The following is a 19,732-nucleotide window of genomic DNA, read 5'->3' on the forward strand; positions in this document are numbered from 1 at the left end:
CAATGCACAAAGCTCTGCAGGCCTGGTGAAGAATCACTGCCACTCCAGCAGACCCAACACCTTCTATACCAAACTCCAGCTTTAACACCCACTCAGGAAGAGTTTTCTTTCAGGGCCACCACACGCAGACTGATTTTGCATAACCAAAGAAAAGATTTTGTGTTTTCCCTGTTCCATCTCCCCTCTTCCACGCTGCAGAACAGTGCTGGGAACGCCAAAGGTCATCTTCTAAACAAAAAGTGACAACTTCAGACCTTTCTGAAGGTACTGCTTCAGGGTATCAGCTGAGGACACTGCTCATCCTTGCTTTCAGACCTCTTCTTGAGGCCATGTGTGTCAAGGATAATTCTGTTAAATAACAGTTATAATCCTAAATTTAAAAGCAACAGCCTTGGGACATGCTGATAATAGTAATCCAGTATTTTCTTCCTTCCTCTTTTCTTTACTCAAATCACAGAGAAATTATGTCAATTAAAAACCTGCATTAAACCACACTATAATGAATGAAAACAGATTTTCTGGAGTACTACTACACTTGTGAGAATAAATATTTCTTTGCTATTTACAGAAGCATAAATGCTTATCTATCCTGCAGGAAAATTCAGGGATGTTAATTTACTCTAGAGCCTTTACAAGCCCAGCTTTACAAATGCAAAAATTGGCATCTGCTTTTAATACCTGAGCATTTTTAACTAGAAGGTTAGCCTGGTGTTAGATCTCAGCTGAAAGGCAGCAAGTAAGAGGCTCTGTGGAAGTGGTCTCAGGGCATGGGTGGCGTCAATATGTTGGATGGCAGAGGCAGTGTCCCTTGCTTGACTTCATTGCAAAATGGCTTCAGAACTTTCCAAGGTCAGGGCATTTTGTCCCATCACAGAACTGGTAATAGGCAGGAAAGTGTCAGAGTTTATGCCTATGAAGCATACCCAGACCCTGGCTACATGAATCAAGATCATACAAATCCAATCATTTGGCCACACCGTATTTTCTTATTTACCAGGGGCAGTTTTCCACTAATTTTCCACATTGTACAAGAAAGATTTAGATGTTAAAATAAAAATTCTTAAATTTTTCAGCAGGCTAAATCCTGCCCTGCACTGTATCTGACATTTTCTATGCTGAAATAAAGCTTATTTTCTCACCAAATCATATCAGAACCTTTTAATTTGCTTAATCTTTATCTGGCAACATCAAACAGAATACTGGTTGTTGGGTTTTTTTCTTAAAACTAAACTTGTAATTAAGTGGTCTGAATCAAAGTGCCTAAAGATGCAGTATTATAACAAAACTGAAATTGCTCAAGTCACTACTGACACTGCTTTTACCATTCCCCCTACTTCTTCTCCTAGCACATACCTGATCCTTCTGTTGCATAAGAGATGCAATGCTCATGTAATTCCACACTAAGTCAGTTCAGGAAACAAGCTTTTGCAAGTGAAATTTGCTTTCAGAATAATTTTTGCCCTGTCTCGTTCTCCAAGTCAGATTGCCATGCGTATCAGTTACCAAGCGGGAAAGGAAGGAACAACTCCAGACCCATTTCAGATCAACCAGAACAGCCACAAAGTGCATGACACTACAAGATTTCCCATTTGTACTCAGTTGCCTTTAGCTTTTCCACCTGACTGACATTTTGATCATATTACATTGTAAATGCATGTGTGAGTTCTTAATACTCCAATTACCCAAATGTTAGTTGACCCCTATATACTAAGACAGGAAGCTAACCCAACACAGTAGACGCTACTACCTTACAATAACATTTATCATTGCATGTTAATGAACAAGAACTCTTCTTTTTTTCCCAGAACGTCCTCCCATTTTGCTGAGTCTAAGTACTCAGGTACATTTGTCTAATTGCTTCTTAGGAAATAACAGTGTGCGACTCCAAAAAGCCAAGATTGCACACCAAACCAATAATTTGAAAAAAACCCAAAACCTTAAGAAATGCCTGCATGGGGAAGAAAAACCAACATAAACTACATAGCAAAAGATTTAATTCACCTATTTTGGCTAATCAAACGTTTAGTTTAGAACTCTTCCCGAAAGTCTAGATTTAGATAAAACCACCAAGCTTAGTGAGTATGTTTCCTCAGAAGAAAATGCACCTTTAGAACATACTCGCTGCTTTAGACATTTGGAAGTTTATGGATGCAACATTGAAAGCGAAATGCAACTCCAAAAGCAGTCGGTGAGCCCTCTAGTGTTTCAAATAGACAGAGGCTATTCCAACAAATGTGAATGGCTGAAGCTACTAGGTCTCAGTGTTACTGTACTTACTGTGCAAATAGCCCATGGATATGGTAGCCTAAAGAAAACCACCTTAATCAACACTGCCTGCTGGACAAGTGAGTTTGTCCTTCTAACTTGGCAAGAAGTCTCAATTTCTAGAATTCACAAATACTCTACATGCTTTTCCCTCAGTGGAAATTACAAAACTGTATTAAGTCTCACTCTTAAATTAATTTGTTATTTGTTAATAGCTTTATTTTCTACATAAAAATAAAAACGTTCTACCATATTGAGTAACAATTTGAATAGACCCAGCCCACAGATAATTAAGCCTTTGCTTTGGCCCAGCTCCTAGCACTAAGAGTTCAGGAATAAATTTTAACAGTTGTTTGGAGGAATCTATGTGTATCTGTAGTTTTCACCTTTCTATTTCCATGAGACATGCCCAAATCATTGCCTCCAGATTTTAATTCACAAAGGCCCTTTTAATCACGTATTTGACTACTTGTACAAGTACTGTTGAACACTTGAAATGTCTAAATAAAGATCACTGAGAACATCTGTATTTCAAAACATTATGGAATTTATTAAAAAAAAATTCCTAATGATGAAGAGTCTAACAGCTCTTGACCAGATGATTCCAGATACTCTTCAAACTCCTCTACAGAGTAACTAATACAATTTCACCTGAATGCCTTCAAATAATTTTATTATTCCTCGAGGATGTCAATAGGCAAAGATATAATTGCATAGATATATTCCTCAGTTCTTCTAGATTTACTAAGATACGTTCATTGAACCTCAAACTCTAGAAGAGCCTGATAGTTCGCTTGGAAGCCCTGTACTACACTAGCGAAGTGTTTCTGACAGAGCTCTACCGAAGGTCATTCACAATCATAAATGGCAGCTGAAGGCTCGAATAGCTAGCATTGTCTCACTAGTAAGATGGCTGCTTTTACACCTTCAGAAGAAGCAGAGCACTGCTTTTTACTTACGAAGTTAGAGAATGCCAAAGTACTACCCCACCTCTGTTGAAGAATAATGAAGTGTGGTATTGTAAGCAATATCAGTGAAGTCACTTAAATGTGAAGGTCTGACATTATGCACAAAAGGACCTGTATGTTTCTTCCATTATCTGTAAAGGAAGCATTCTGAAAGATATTTTAAAAACTCTTCTCAACCCACTGAACATGGGAAAAAAAAAATCAGATTTGTTCTCCAGAAGCTGAAAAGCAAGCCCTTTACTACAGCTATAATACTGGCCAACCAAAAGATGATGATAATGCTCTCTGATTTGTTGGTATTTAACTTACTGCTATCTTCCAAAGCACTCTCACACAATATCTATAGAGGACACACAAGCCAATGAAACATGCAAAATACAGTTCTATTCAAACTGGAGTACACAAGAGTTCCGGCACAAAACATCACCAGAAAACAAGAGTGATGCTGAATCAGCACACCAACAGTAGTATTTAGATGCAAACTACTGCAGTACCAGGTGAAGTAAAAATAATAACAACTTTATAAGGTTTATTTTTAGCAGGTAGTTACAAGCTGGAAAATGCCAAAGAGGATATCAGGGAAAGAATACTATCCCAGTTCTAAAACGTGCTCAAAAAGGAAAAATGTTTTGTTGCAAGAAAAAGCACCATCCTGATCTTCAACACAGCCATTTCAATAATGCCAAGACAAGGGAGGAAGGCAGAAGATTAAGGTTACCTGAAGTCCAAGAAATAAAAAGACAAGTTAAAAGCAAAACAGAACAAAACCATAACTCTGAAGAAAACGTAACAGTTTTCGTGTCCAATCTCTACTAAATCCGCATTACTAGATTAAATAATCTTCTCTTTCTCAGTTTACACTGAAGTTTTTACACATTGAAGTTATTTTCACATTCCAAACTGTTCCTTGCCAGAACTACATTTTCACTCAGCCTAGTCTCCCTGAATTTTCTCTCCTTTCTGTCATTGTAACTAAAATGTATCAATAAGGGAAATGAATTTCCCTAGAATTAGTATGAAATCGTTATACATGTTCCACAAACTTTCTTCCTGTACAATTTACCTCACATGGTTGATGACTGTACTGGGTCAGGAGGGAGTTAGCATTCTTCACAGCAGCCCATACAGTGCTCTGTTGTGAGTTTGGGGCTAAAATACTGCTGATAACACAGCAATGTTTTGGCTATTGCTGAATAGTGTTTGTACAACATCAAAGCTTTCTCTTTTCCTCACTGCTCCTTTCCAACTTCCCCCAACAAGTAGGCTGGGCAGGGGCCAAGATGCTGGGTGGGGACACAGTTGGGAGAACTGACCTCAGGTGGCTAGATAGTCTCTATCATGTAATCACAGAATCACAGAATAACCAGGTTGGAAGAGACCCACCGGATCACCGAGTCCAACCGTTCCTACCAAACACTAAACCATATCTCTCAGCACCTCGTCCACCCGTGCCTTAAACACCTCCAGGGAAGGTGACTCAACCACCTCCCTGGGCAGCCTGTTCCAGTGCCCAATGACCCTTTCTGTAAAGAATTTTTTCCTAACGTCTAGCCTAAACCTCCCCTGGCGGAGTGTGTAATGTCACACTCAGCAATAAAAACTGGGGTAAAGAAAGAAGGGGGGTTTTTCCAAGGTGGCTGTTGCTCAGAGACTGACTAGGCATCAGTTGGCTTGTGGAAGGTGGCAAATGATTGCCTTTGCATCACTTGTCCCTGCCTTCATCTTCCTTCACCTAACACACTGTCTTTACCTTGACCCACCAGTTTTCTGACTTTGGTTCTTCCTGTTCTCTCTGCCAGGCCACCAGGTGGTCCAACAGCTGTGTGGGTGCTTGGCTGCTGGCCCAGGTGAACCCACCATAATGCCTCATTGTATCTCCAAAGCAGGAACTTTGTGACCACAACACAACCTCCAGCAGGTTTCTTCGCTGTCATGTCAATGTTAAATTAACCACTTGCAAAACCTCAAGCTTCAGAGAGCCTTACTTTTTTACTTTCCATTCCCATTACTGTTAACCAACAGCTGAACCTAAATGAGACTCACTGAATCAGAATCAAAGAAGAGCTGAGGCTGGAAGGGACTCTGGAGGTCATCTTGCCCAAATCCTACTGAAAAACCTATTCTAAACTGTGATCACAGTCCCAAGTACCAGCCAAACTGCAGTACAGCCGAAAAATTCCACAGCCATTCCATAAATCTGATATTAGTAAATGTAATATTACTTTTGAAGGTACTGTCACCAATCAGGATTTCTCTCTGAAAAGCTGTATGATCCTGATTCACTATCAGTTTTCATAAAATCACGCTGCATATATAAGAGCTCTGTTTCATATGCTCTTACAGAATATACTCATTATCACTGTGAGTAATTTTCAGCAATATAGTCTTTTTTATTTTAGCTTTCAGAAGTATTACATATATGTTTCATCATCTTCATAATGGTACTTATAATAATAATGCACTTCTGAAGAAATATAAATTTTTAACTTTATTTATTGGTCTTGTCTTGAATAATTTGCATCTTAGAAACATGAAGTAATAAGTGGATTTTTCTATAGCTCTCAACAAACAACACTTTTTTTAGAATCAGGAAGCAAAACTACATTGTGAAATCATTTGACAGTTTCCTCGTTTCAGGGCATGATGTTTGTTACTCTGCTGCAATTTACTATTATTGCTTTCTTAGTACTTCAGATCCTTTATTTCAACCTTTTCTGAAAATGTCTTTTCCATCTGGAAGCGTTTCCATTACAAATAACTGCTTGAATTGCCTTAAAAAATTAAACTGGATTTTGATAATAATTTATACTGTCATTTGCAGCCCTTTACCCTGTTCAACTTGCTCCATAGTGGAAATTTTGAGTAAAGAAGTAGGGTGTTCTACTGCTTTACAAGTTCACTAATTAATCATAACTTTATCCAAACAGATATGCAGATATGACTGTGAGTGATACACTTCCGGTTCAGGGGTTTTATTTTCAGTTTTAAAGCACTCTTTTGTAAAGCAAAACCTCAAAGTTAACTTCTTGACTGACGACCAAGATTCACTAGAAAACTAGACAAAACTGGTTTATATTCAGATTAGGGTTTCTGTAGGTAGAATTGCATCTAGAGTTTGATTTCAAATTAAGAATTACCACTTACAGTCAACAGAATTTTATTCTAAGCTCTTCATTTTTAGTTACTATTTCTTACTCCAGAAACAAAGCTGAAACAAGAAAAATCTCAAATATCCAAAGGAGTTCTATCTCATTGGATACTGTTTAAATTTTTTCTCTGAAGCTGACAAGATACAAATGACAACATACTTCCTTTTTCTACTAGCAACAGAAATTTGTTTATCTCCTTCAAGACACATAAAATAAATCCTGCCACTATGAACCTTTGTATATATATAAACCCACTTATCTGTCAGCAGGAAGATTATTGCAAATCAGCAGCTTGACAGATTTCTGCTGTTTATAACTTTATTTCCTAACGGCATCATCCGGAGTTAAAAGCTGTCTACACACTGTCAATGTTTGTTTAACAGTCACCGCCAAAACATCACCATTTCAAATTTAGCAGGTGAGTGACAATCATGCTCTGAAATGCACATAGGCTGGAGTACTTCCTGCCAGTGCTTCCTGATGGGACTTTCACGTAGCCAAGTAAATCCTTGATGGAGAGTTTTGTATTAGTTAATGGGCCTGTAACAAGAATTCCCAGTTGCTGTTTTCCACTAAGAAGCAGGTAGAGATCTGGGGAACATTTAGGCCCTTGTGATTTAGCTCATGGCTGCATTTTGCATTGTGACAGGAATGAAGATCTCTTAACAACCCAAAAGCTCATCCAAAAGCATTGCTGACAGCACAGGGCATGCCACGCATCAAGTGGGGGAAATACTTGGAACTCTTAAAATTACTATAGAGCTAAGGTAGCCTTACTGGTCTACAGAATTCTCCGTTAATATTAAACAAGTATAACACATAATGAACGATTTTATATGGTTCTGTACTTAATGCTCTGTATTAAAGGGATGTGTGAGCTAACTCCTGCTACGCCTCAGTCTTTTAGGATCCTACCAATAATTCATTTTTTGCCAACAAAAACTAAAACCAAAAAATCTAATATCTGCATATAAAAAAGGAACTAAAAGGGAAAATGAAAACATTAAGTACTGTTCTAAGGATTAATTCATCATTCATACTGCAAACCACTTCAAAATCCTCAAATGGTAAGTCTGACAGAAATGCTAAATATTATCCCCATATGGGTTATGTTAAGTTACAGATAAGCTTCTATTCTTGTATTTTCTACTCCTCACAGTATCTTGTAAGCCTCCTTAGTAGTGTATTAAACTATGCGACTAATATTCATCATATGCTGTTCTGGGCATCATTTGTTAACCAGGGACAGACGCTGCACAGTGCTTCGTTCTGTTGCACATCTTAAAAGGAATAAATTATCCTATTAATTCTGCAGCAAGAATTCTAATTGGAAGGCAAGTAAAGAGAATAGGAAATTTGCAGGTAAGGTATTATCTATGCTTATTCTATTACTGCCTAATTTATTTAATGCACAAGTACACAGGAAAAATGAGACTATTTGTGTAAGAAATAATTAATTAAGAATGGCAGCCTGATGCTTTGATATGTCTACATGAAAAAAAAAAAACGACTCAATGATAACAAGCTACATTTTACTCTTTTGTCAGGCATATCTTTTTGCTGAACATTAAAGCACTACTAAAAGAACAAATTTATTGAAAAAATTGAGATAGTGGGATGTTTTATAGATAGTTTCCAAGTGAGTGCTCTAGCTATCGCACAGTTCACTTAAGTAGAAGTCACACTAAGGCAGAGAAACCTGAAGGATGAGCAGGGTTCACCTTTGTATTACAAATACATTCATTATTATCTATATATTTTGGCCATCCAAAAATCACAGGTATAAGAAAATCAAACTATTTGGTGCAGCACAAAAGCATCCTACCTGACACCCTTTCCTCGGCTAAACAAAAGCTAGGAAGGCAAGAACAATGCATGACCCTCCCCACAAAGAACACCGTCTTTGCACTTTGTGACTTCGAGGGTCTAGCTAATTTCAGCCAAATGAAATTATCAATTTCAGGGCAAGTAAAAGAGCGTGGTTCAAAAACCTTGCCCCTATTGTTACCCAAATCTTTTATAACAGCATTCAACCTACCTTGAGCCATTCAAATTAGAGAAGTTTTAGCATAATTTTAGATTCTTTTGCTCAATTTCAGCTGTTTTTTACCCAATATGCAGAAAAAAAGAGATAGGAATGAAATCACATTTTCCTTTTAAAACTGAGGGGTTTGGATGATATACTTTGTTTCTCCCCCAGGTAAGCTAGGATTTTAATCCTCTTCAAACACTTAACTAAAAAGTCAGATGGACACTTGAACAGACTCAGAAATTACCTCCTCATTTTTAGTATAAGAGGTAGAAAGAATCTACAATTTCAGCCATTTGGAATTAGTTTTTTAAAACATCTCTGTAATGGGACAAATCAATGATGCTCCAATTCTTTATTTCTAAGGAGAATCACTGATGGCTAAATCTTAAAAGAATCAAAACCAGATATTTTGAGTTAACGAAACATCTTTTAAGAGGGAAGCACATCATAAGGTAATGTGGAAGAATTGAAGTCATTATTCATTATTGACAAAAAAACCAGAAAGCTTAAGTATTTTCACTTAAAGCAGAAAAGCACTGCAGAGTTGTACAAAAAACTAATGTGTTTCTTTGATCTCACGTAGAATTAGTAGCAGCCTCTGAAGTTCATCCATAATTTGACTAAGGTCATCATTCTACTCGGTGTCAGGTTTTTTTTGCTGGTCTACATAGGACTTGCTACAGTTTTCAAGAACTCCCAAGCAGAACAGCGTGAACGGCTTTGCTCCTGCAACTGCATAATATAATCATGCTTTTGCTCTCTGTTTTTCCCTACTGTTCTTTAAACAGTCATTTGATAAGGCATACTTCTAATTAGATTATAAATTATTCATGGCACAGACTGTATCTCCTACTTGTTCATTAGGTACATGGCACTACATAGCTGTGCTGCTACTTAAGTTCCCAGTCTCAGCAGGGGTAATGCAAATAAAAAATAGTCACAGTGCTATACATTACAACACATCCAGATGAAAGGATGTGAAGCAGATTTAAAGAACCTGTTTATTTTAATTTCCCACATATTGAACTTGCAAGCGTCCTTCCCATGCATGTAAGTTTTACTCTGATGCTAAAGTCAGTAATTAATAAACTTTTGTCCATCTAACTATATGGAAACTGTCACTATATTCAGATCTATCCAGGATGTCTTTCAAAACAAAAAACAAGCAGGAACAGCAAAGAAAAAAACCCAACAATAAGCAACCAGAAGTTTCTTCCTCTTGCAGAATGAGTCTACATTCACCCACAATCCTGCTTCCCTACCAGGGCACCTGCCCTCAGAAAATTGGAGGGACAAGAGAGTATCCTTGCTGCTAAGAAGTTTTAGTTGTGATGGGACTGCCAGATTAGCACCAAAAAGCAAAACTTCAGATGTATTTTCCAAGTGCAATTTTTCTTTAATTGTATTCTCTTTTATTTAATTCCTATTCTTTTGAAGCAAGCATTTTAAAACATTTTCTTTACGGAAAAAAAATTAAACAGTGAGACATGCATTATTAATAGATTTGGGACCATCACCAACCTAGTTAAGCAGCTAATAACAGTAAGTAAAACTACAAACCAGTAATAAGAACTATTAGATATCAATTAATGAGAAACTTGCTAAGCTTGACACTGCTGAACTCAACGTTCAGGGCACTCTGAGCTTTCCAAACTACTGGGTGCTGGCAATAAATACTTTCCCTATCCTCAGTACATCAGCTTTTGACAAGAGGCCAGACCAGATCGTATCAAATCCTTATCCATGTGCCACTAGTTGTCAGCTGTATTTTTTTCCTCTTCCCCAGCTCCCAATATTTTTCCTTTCCACTCTCCTATCCTCTCTCCAGCATCCAAAGATTAAATACTCCATTGATAAAGGCAGTTATTGCAGCCACGGTGAAATGCATTTTCACAAGTCAGCGAGCTTGTTCACTGAAAAGTATTTACATAAATTCGTTTCATACGCAGTTGCTGCATGGATCAAGAGGTAAGTCTGCAGCACTACCACTATCCTCAGAGAAGTACCTTCAGAGTAATAGACTGAAATTAGAGCAAAAGGATTGAACTGTTTCACAACAGCTGAAGAATAGTTACAAAGAGGTCAAAAGCAGATGATATTAATTTGACTTCCCCCGCCCCCCCCCCCCTTTTATCTTCTCTACCAGTGACCTAGAGGATATGATGCAGTGCAACCTCATCAAATTTGCAGATGACACCAAGTTGGGGTGGGTAAAGGCTCTGTGAGTCCGAGCTGTCGTTCAGCAGTCAAGACAGGCTGGAGGAACAGAGCAATGAGAACACCATGAAATTCCATGGGGACAAAAACAAAGTCCATAACTCCTGGTAACAGGCTGTAGTTGCCCTGCTCTGCAAGGAAGGCATTGGGACTCTGGTGCAGATGGAGCTGTGCATGTGCCAGGAGCACTGGAGCAGCGAGACTACAGAAGACCAGATTATACCTCTGTTCTCACTGCTCAACAGACCAAGTTCTGGGCTTTCCAGTATAGGAAAGATCTTAAAAAACTGCTACGAATTCAGCAGGCAGGGGGACGGACGGACACAGACACACACATGACACAGGGCGGGCAAGCTGGTTGTGGCTGGAGCAGTTGCCCAGGGGAGAGGCTGAGGCTCAGACTGGTGCAGAGACAGCCCTGGAGACGCTGGCAGCAAACACCCTCCCTGTACCAGTGAGGAGGTGGTCAAGAAGCATGAGCCACAGAAACAAAAGACATGAGTTGAGCCATGTTAGAGAGGTTCAGACCGGACCCAAGGTAAAGGCTTTTCCCCTGGGGCCAGTGGGACAAAGGCACAGGCAGCCCAGGGGGGCTGTGGTGGCTTTGGGGTGCCCACCCCTAAGCAGCCCCATCTGGCCCAGCACTGAGCCTGCTGCTGCTGCAGGGCCAGACCAGGGACCTCCTCAGACCTCCAGCCTGTTACCCTGCAATCCCATCAAATTCAGTACGGATTGCACATATGTACCTAAATGCTACAGATCAAAAAAAATTGATCCACTTCTCTCTATTGACAACAAGGATACAACTCAAACTTCAGCCCAAGGCTGTGGCTGTTTAAAATACTCCAGACGAGAATAATGAGTTGTTAAAGGTTTTTCCCAGTCTTCAAAAATATTTCAAGATATTTTCTATGTTGAATAAATCAGTTCAGCTATGCAAAACACTGCCAGCACATTTCTGACAAGTTAAGAGCTATCTAGTTATTGCCTTAGTACAGAAAAAAATCAAGAGGAACAGTAAAGATAATCAGACCCTGGTGAAACACGATAAAGATCCAGTGTTATGTAGGAATTCATGACTTCTGCTCATTTCACATTTACATCTACTCATCTTGGTCAGGACTGATCAAGCAGCTTCCCCAGAGCTGCATTTGATTTCAGAAGAAAATTGTTTTAAGAAAGATTTATTTCTGCAGCCTTAAGTCTACAGGAAACATGGGCTGTATTGCAGAAAATTTGCTGAGGTGAAAATTTGTTTTTGTAAATTAGTCATCACTTCTCTCTGCATGAACAGTGAAAGAACCACAATAGAAAATACATATCCGTTAGTTTCTTTTAGCAATTTTAGCACAACATTCAAAATTGATACTGTAAATTTACACATTACCATTCTTTGTGTAGCACTTGTTTTCATCTTGAAATATTTATGCGATTACCTGGCCTGTGGATGCTGATGCAAACAGTGCTAGTGAAGCTCCCAAAACACATGACATCAGACCTTGCACCTTTTGCTTAATGCTGCTACCACAGTATATATTCTACGCGTTACAGAAGAGTGACTAAGTTTCTAAGTTAGCTTTCCAGTTCACATAAACACATTTGCAAAAAGTAGTAAGACACTTGCCCTCATACCCAACAGATGAAACGCACCTATTGGTTTCTATGATTTCCTTCACTCAAGCTAGAGTTAAGGACAACAGCTTTGAAATGACATCTTCAGTCTGAAAAATATTTGCAGCAAATACTTTCGTAGAAGGATATAATTTTAAAACACCTTAAAAATCTATACAAATCTGCTTTAACGCACTGAAGTAATTTAACACTTAGACAGCATCTCTCCCAGTGCCATACGCACCATATTAATGTTTTACACAATATTTTTCTTATATATCCAAATGTTCCTCAGCAAGAATCCTTTATAAATGAGATAGCAAATGATAGTACTGTTTAATACTTCAACACCTCTACGTGAATTTGAGAAGAGCTGTCACAGGCTTATGGAAAATGTCTGCGCTCATGTTTTCATGACCGGCAGGAGAAATGAAGTACTCAGTCATACAAGGAAGTTAATGGAAAACCATGAAACTGATATGCAATTAAACCAGCCAAGATTAATACTAGTGGTCTGTTCCAATCACCTACTGGCACTATAAGATACAGAAGAAATAGAAAGAATTCAATTAAGAGGCAAGAAGATATTTTCATCAATGGAAAGGCTAAAAGTTTAGCTATTCTTACTTGTAAATGGACAAAAAGAGAACAAGATAAAAGTAAGGGCTCTTCCTGAACATCTTTATAAAAGAAAAAAGGAGAAAATGAAACACACAAAAATCAGGTTTGTTACTGAAAAGGCAAACACTGGGGAATCACTGCCAGAAATAACACATAGTAACAACTTAATAGAATACTGAAGGATTTGAGAGAGCAGATGGTCATCGGGGCCCAAATTTCACACTGCACTTCCTAAGCTGTTAGCAAAAAGCCCTTAAAATGTCTTACAGCTTTCACAGCACAAATGGAGCAAAATCTGTAACACAGTTAATGGCATGATGACTTTCATGCAGCATAGTGTTATTACGAGGAGACACCTTCGACTCTACCCACCCACGAAAGACTTATTCCCACAATAGGCAAAAATTTTAGCCTTGCAGTGCCATCTAAACTTACAAGTTTCTTGGCATATATGGTGCCTCACACAAACGCTGATGGTACAAAATGCGGAGTAGAGGCTGATACACCAGAAGGTTGTGTAGCCATTCAGTAAGATGTGGAGAGGCTAGAGAGTTACATGGAGAGGAACCTGATGAAGTTCAATGAAGCAAAGTGCAGAGTCTTGCACCCTCTGCACCACTACAGGTTATGGGTTGACCTGCTAGAAAGCAGGTCTTTAGAAAAGGACCTGGGAGTCCTGGTGGACAATGCGCTAGCCATGACCCAGAATGTGCCCTCATGGCTAAGAAGGCCAAAGGTATCCTGGGGTGCATCAACATGACTGTGGCTAGCAGGTCAAAGGAGGTTATCCTCCCTCTCTACTCTGCCCTAGTGAGGCCACATCTAGAGTACTGTGTCCAGTTCTGGGCTCTCCAGCTAAAGACAGACAAGGAACTACTGGAGAGAGTCCAGTGGAGAGCCACAAAGGTGATTAGGTGACAGGAGCATCTCTCTTATGAGGAAAGGCTGAGAGACCAGGGTCTGAGAAGAGAAGACTGAGAGGGGATCTTCTCAATGCTTATAAATATCTAAAGGGGGCTGTCAAGAAGATGGGGCCAGACTCTTCTCAATGGTGCCTTGTGATAGGACAAGGGGCAATGGGCACAAACTGGAAGTTCCATCTGAACATAAGGAAAACCATTTCTACTGTCAGGGTGACAGAGCACTGGAACAGGCTGCCATGGGAGGGAGTGGAGTCTCCTTCTCTGGAGATATTAAAAATTTGCCTGGGCCTCTTCCTGTACAGCCTGCTGAAGGCGAATGTGCTTTAGCAGCAGGGTGGACTAGATGATCTCCTGAGGTCCCTTCCAACCCCCTACCATTCAGTGATTCAGTGAAATGCATCAGACATCATAAAAAAAAGTACAGAAGATGGGCTGCTCCTCTATAATATAATGCAGTCAACTCTGAAATTTGTCCCTTCCTACGCAAGAACAAGGAAGCAAGCCTGGAGACAGCATAGACCATGGATGGGACTTGTTTTCTAGCATACACTACTCCTTTTTTTTTTTAATTCTTGCTTTTTTCAGGCAGGTATGTAAAACCATGCAAGTTTTCCACAACAGCTCTGATGATACCACACTTTATTTCGAAGTTTTCCACAGAAGATCAAAGTATTTACTTAAAACTACAATACAAAAGTTAAAAAAAGCCTTTGTTCTCCCTCAAACTATCAAAAAATAATCTAAGGAGTTTGCTGCATCTGTTTTTAAGAAATATTTCGAAGATAAGCCTAATTATGTGACAATTGAAAACACAGCATCCAAATAATCATAATAATTTCAAAAAAATAATACCTATATCAAGTCACTGAGCTACAAAGTGTCTGATAGAGTAGAGCTGATGGTGAAGTTCACTGTTGAAAAATCCAGCTGTCCATGTTTAAAAATCAGCCCCCTCCCTCACCCCACTGAAAACAACCAACGTACCAAAAGCACATCAGCTTCACTTGCTGTAAGTGGAAAGCTGAATTTGACAAGTCCCTTCCATGCAGGTTGATGGGTGAGAAGTTGAACAGGCTGAGCTTCCCCAGCAGACTGCTTTACAGGTCGTATCAATTTTCATTCCTGGTTTACTGGCTGCCCACGAGCAAATTCTGTAGATCCTAATTTTGAGTGAAATGTTTTTTGAAAAATAAGTTATCCTTTTGTCTCACGCTTATTTCCTAAATCTCAGGGGTTTTCCACAAGAAATGTTCTCTATCAAGCATCAGAGCTTGATTCATTTTACAAGTCTACTGTTTTCCAGCTATCAAGTCCCGTCATCTCCAATGCAAACAGCTGTGGTTATCCTGATATAAAGACTCTAGGAAATCCCAGCCACATCTAGTTATGTAAACAATAAGGTATTTGTAAAATATATTATTATGCAATCTTTTCTGGGGCACAGACAGAAAGAATTATAGACTACAAGACTTTTTGTTTATCAGGGTAGCATGTAAGTGGCACACCCAGGCTTGTGGTGTATAACAAGATAACACCACCAACGTATGTGAGATGATACAGATATGAGAGGAGGAGTAGTATATATGCAGATGGCTCACCCTGGGCTGTGGCACTACTGACAAGACAGCAACACAAGAAAGGACAGGAAGGCACTACAGACAACAGCAGGAGAGTGCTAGCTTAACAGAATTTACCAGTCAACAGAACTGAAACCAGTGGAGAAAGGGAAACAGGGTTGAAATGTTTAATTGGGACGTGATGAGGATGGTAAGTGGGAAGACCTCAGAAAGGGAAAATTGGCAGAAGGGAACACAAGGGGAAATCAACTGTTTGAGAGAATATTATCAATGCATCTTCAAACAGAACAATAAATCTGCTGATGCTATGGTCGTATTTGTGTCTAACTTACTGAGGGGGAACCTGGGTGCTCTCCCTCCTAATGGTATGGGAATGGCTAGAAGGAACATCCTGACATACTAACAAAGTACTGGATGGAACAGATCTTTCCCAATATTTACAGCTTACTACTTGAGCATTTGGGTAATACTAACAGAATTCCTACCTGTCTTAAATAGGACTACGTTTGTGCCATTCCAAAATAATTCCAGCATCTATCTTCAGGGCCTTTGTTTGATTGTAGCTCGTCTCTCAAAATTAGATTTCTCTCAGTACAAGCCAGGCAACAACCATTCCAGTTCTCAAAAGATCCCCAACACAAAAAAATGATGCTAGACGAGAGTCTAAAAGGCCAATCTACTACAGCTTTCTATCTCTAATGGATGTTTAGCAACAGGATAAGCAAACAGAAATACTTCCTATGACTAGCGAGGGTGTTCAGAGCCTGACAGACAGGGACTTTCAGAGCCAGATGTGATGCTCGTATGATTAATAATCCCTACTAGAGTTTTCTTGCAGGAAGTTACTTAACTGTTTGCTGAACTTGTGTAATTTTTTTATATTCACAACATCCTGCAGCAATGGCTCTACAATATGTGTAAAGAACAGGTTTGTTCTGATTTTTGTCACCTAGTAGTTTCCTTTGATGTGCCCTATATTCAACAAACTGGAATATTTCTCAGAATAAACTTAAATAACACCACTAAATACACCATAAAAATTGATTACCTCATTATTACCTCTTTCTCCCAATTACATTACTTTCCTGGAAAACACTGAATCTATTTAATCTTAAGATTTTGAAACAACGTATGCTTTTATTATGTATTTTGGTAAAGATTGTTGTAGTGGAGAACAGACTGACTGTCAGAGATGTGCAATTTACCTTCCTTCTAATTATCTACTATTTAAGTATTATAAGGAACTAGAGTGCTTTAAATCTGCCTTACTTCTCGTGTTCTAAAACAGGGGAGAAGTTCAGTTCTTCTCTGAAATGCTTCATGAAGTCCATCCACAAAAACCTCACATAGAATAGCCACGTGTTATCATAGCATCCAGTTTCTACACCATGTAGCAGCACCCTTGTACTCATGCTGCCATGCAGGTTTACCTGGCTATGATTTCACTGTCTTCATACACTTACTGATTTCAGAATGAAATTACAGAAACCAGGAGCTTTTAACTTCTAAGAATTCAAATATAGCATTAAGCATGTTAAAATTACACATCTTAGATATGACAGTTTAGGACAACAGAGGTTTCAGTCCTTCTAAGGATATTACATTTCTCCAGAACTATACAAAGCTCTCTTCTTGACCACAGAAGTCAAACACACAAGCTATTTATTAGCCTGCTACTTACAGTCTTCTCAAAACAGCAATGTTTCGTTCCTAGGACTTATTCTTTCGTAATGTCTCCCTTCAAAAATGAAAGGGGAAGAAATAGTTGTTATTCAAAGACTACATTTTCACCAAAATGTGAAATGTTTCACTCTGACATCAAAGAATCTGAGAGAGGCATTTCATTTCTTCCGAAGGCTCCCCTGCTGCTGTACTTGAGACCAGCACAGAAAAGCTACATTGGTTTCTTATTTCAAGGGCTCCATCCTGTAATGACCAACTGAAAAGAAAACCATCATCAAAAAAAACCTACTGACATATCTGTATGCCTGTCTTGTCTTCCCACTTTCACAAAACACTGAATTCTACTTTCCACATATACAGGAGATGATTTACCACACAGAGAGCCCATCTACACATCACAACTTGGATCCATAATAATAATTTTTTGGTTGTTTCTTTTTTTGTTTTAAAATCAGGAAGCTTTAATAGGTTCTTGCATCACAAATTTGCTGTAGAACACAATGTGTCCTGGTTGTCTCCTGGTAATCATAAAAAGCAAGCCTCATCATCCCCTGCATCTATCAATTTAGGTCTGCCAAGCACATGGAATATTTCAGGACTCTTTGTTTGACTGTCAAGGCTTAAAAAGGCAACATGGAGAACTCTTGTTCTGATATGTCCAAGTTCATTTTAACAATTCTGTCTTTATTTGGAGCACGTTGTTAGGAGCTACTTCAGAATACCTTAAAGTACCTCATGTTCTTAATTTTTAGCAATGCAGTTTTGCTGAGACATATCTATATATATACACCATCTCAGAGAAATAAATGGAAGCATTTTTCTTTAAGAGGTATGGTATTAATTTATAACCCAAGCAACCTACAGCCCACTACAGATAGACAGAAGGAGACTTAATTCAAGAGTCCACTGACTTTCACTTCTACCTTTTTCATACACTTATCGTGTTTCATGAAACAGCAAACCTGTATGTATTTGAAATATGAGCTGAGGGATAGTACACAGAAATGTGTATCAGAATCTAATTTGACTCCTCTATACAATTAAGGTACATGAGAAGATTCAGACTTGACAGAACTAGCTTATCACTTAAATAAAAAGCTACTGGCCTGAAATGTCATTAAAAAAAAAATCAGTTCTGTGAGATCTGTTAAATAAAAATAAAGCCCATCAATAAAGGTGAAAATTTTTCATTAAGTTATGAGCAAGTAGTGTACCTAAGTATGGGAAGATAAGCTTTTTATCTACAACAGTATTGCATACCGGGAAACTCGACACTGTGCCTCAAGCTTGTGTACTACCACTGATTTTCCTGCCATAGTAACAGCTCGTAATAGTAATGGCTAGTTACCGAAAGGATTTACATGCAGTTACAATCAGGCCAGGTTAAGCCAATTTACAAACATTTATCTGGCATGGTTAACAGAGTGAAAAATTTACCTGCACTAGATAAGGAAGGCAATGAAGTGCTGACGTGGATATTGAAGGGTAAATCTTACTGTCCCATCCGCCAGTCATAAAAGCAAACAAGCCAATTCTATCACTGCCTTATCCTACTGAACAGAAGAGACATATTTCTTTGTATTCTACTTGTATCCATTAATAGCCTATATCCTTTTAAGGCTGTCACTTCTTTGAGGAGAAATCAGCTTTGAGTCCAGACCTTTTACATGTACTAACACAGTAGCTTTGACAAAAGTTACTACGCGTGTGTTCATCTACTACTGACCCTGAAATAGCTCACTAACCATTGCTCCAGCTAAATCAAAGTGGACCCCTCCAGAAGTGTCACAGCAGTTGAGTCCACAGCTGAACTGCTGAAACCCAGAGCTTTTCAAACCCCATCCAAGAGCAGCAAGATGTGGCAGGAAAGCCTTCGGGCAGTGCAATACAGAAGAGAAGGCTTTGCTGTGATGCATGGTGCTACTGGACCTGATCTTGTATCAGGGCCTCTGTCCAACAACTGAAAGCCAGAGATAGACCCGTTGCTGGTCCCACAAGCACATCACTGTAATTAAAATATGTAGAAGCTCAAACTTCCAACTTCTCTAGCTGACTTCATGGTTACCTTACATGTGATGCTACCGCTGCTTGCTAATAGGCAATAACCAGAAGCCACAGCAAGAGACTATCAAGTTTAAAAACTAAGCAAATATTTTACACTTTTTGAGGAAATTTTAAAGTCAGCTTCAACTGTACATACTTGCTTCTAAAAGTCAATAATGCCTGCTGGTGCAAGCTAGTGCTGTAATCAGACCACAAACTAAACCCTACAGGGTATCAAGTAGAATGAAAAAAGAAGAGTCTACAAGACAGGCAAGACATCAGAAATACATTTGTATTTGAAGTGTCCTGACAGTAACAAATAAATCCAAATTCAAAAATAACAATCCTCCAAATCACATCCCTTGAAAAATTTAATATTTGCAGTCTAGTGGGTTTTTTTCATTGATTTTAAGAGAAGCTGCTTATTGCTTTCTTTCTCCGGAACAGTGGTTCCTGTGGAGTAGCATTGGCCTTGCTTGAAACAGAAAGATATGGCCATAAAGAACACTCATACACTGCAATGCCCAAGTTCTTACCTATTTCTACTCTCTATACTGAATGAGAGATACTAGAAGGTTTTCAAAAAGCATTGAGAAAACCCAGTTTCATGCCTTCACGCTATTAATATCCTTAAAAGGTGGAT

At 38.8% G+C, this 19,732-nt stretch overlaps 1 protein-coding gene across 1 annotated transcript in view; it reads right to left on the reverse strand.

Annotated features, from left to right (window-relative positions):
• MAN1A1 (mannosidase alpha class 1A member 1) overlaps positions 1 to 19,732 on the reverse strand; it is a 157,751-nt gene that overhangs the window by 119,861 nt on the left and 18,158 nt on the right. The window lies entirely within an intron of this gene.

Source organism: Phaenicophaeus curvirostris, chromosome 2 (assembly GCF_032191515.1).
Source record: "Phaenicophaeus curvirostris isolate KB17595 chromosome 2, BPBGC_Pcur_1.0, whole genome shotgun sequence".
Classification (NCBI taxonomy): Eukaryota; Metazoa; Chordata; class Aves; order Cuculiformes; family Cuculidae; genus Phaenicophaeus; species Phaenicophaeus curvirostris.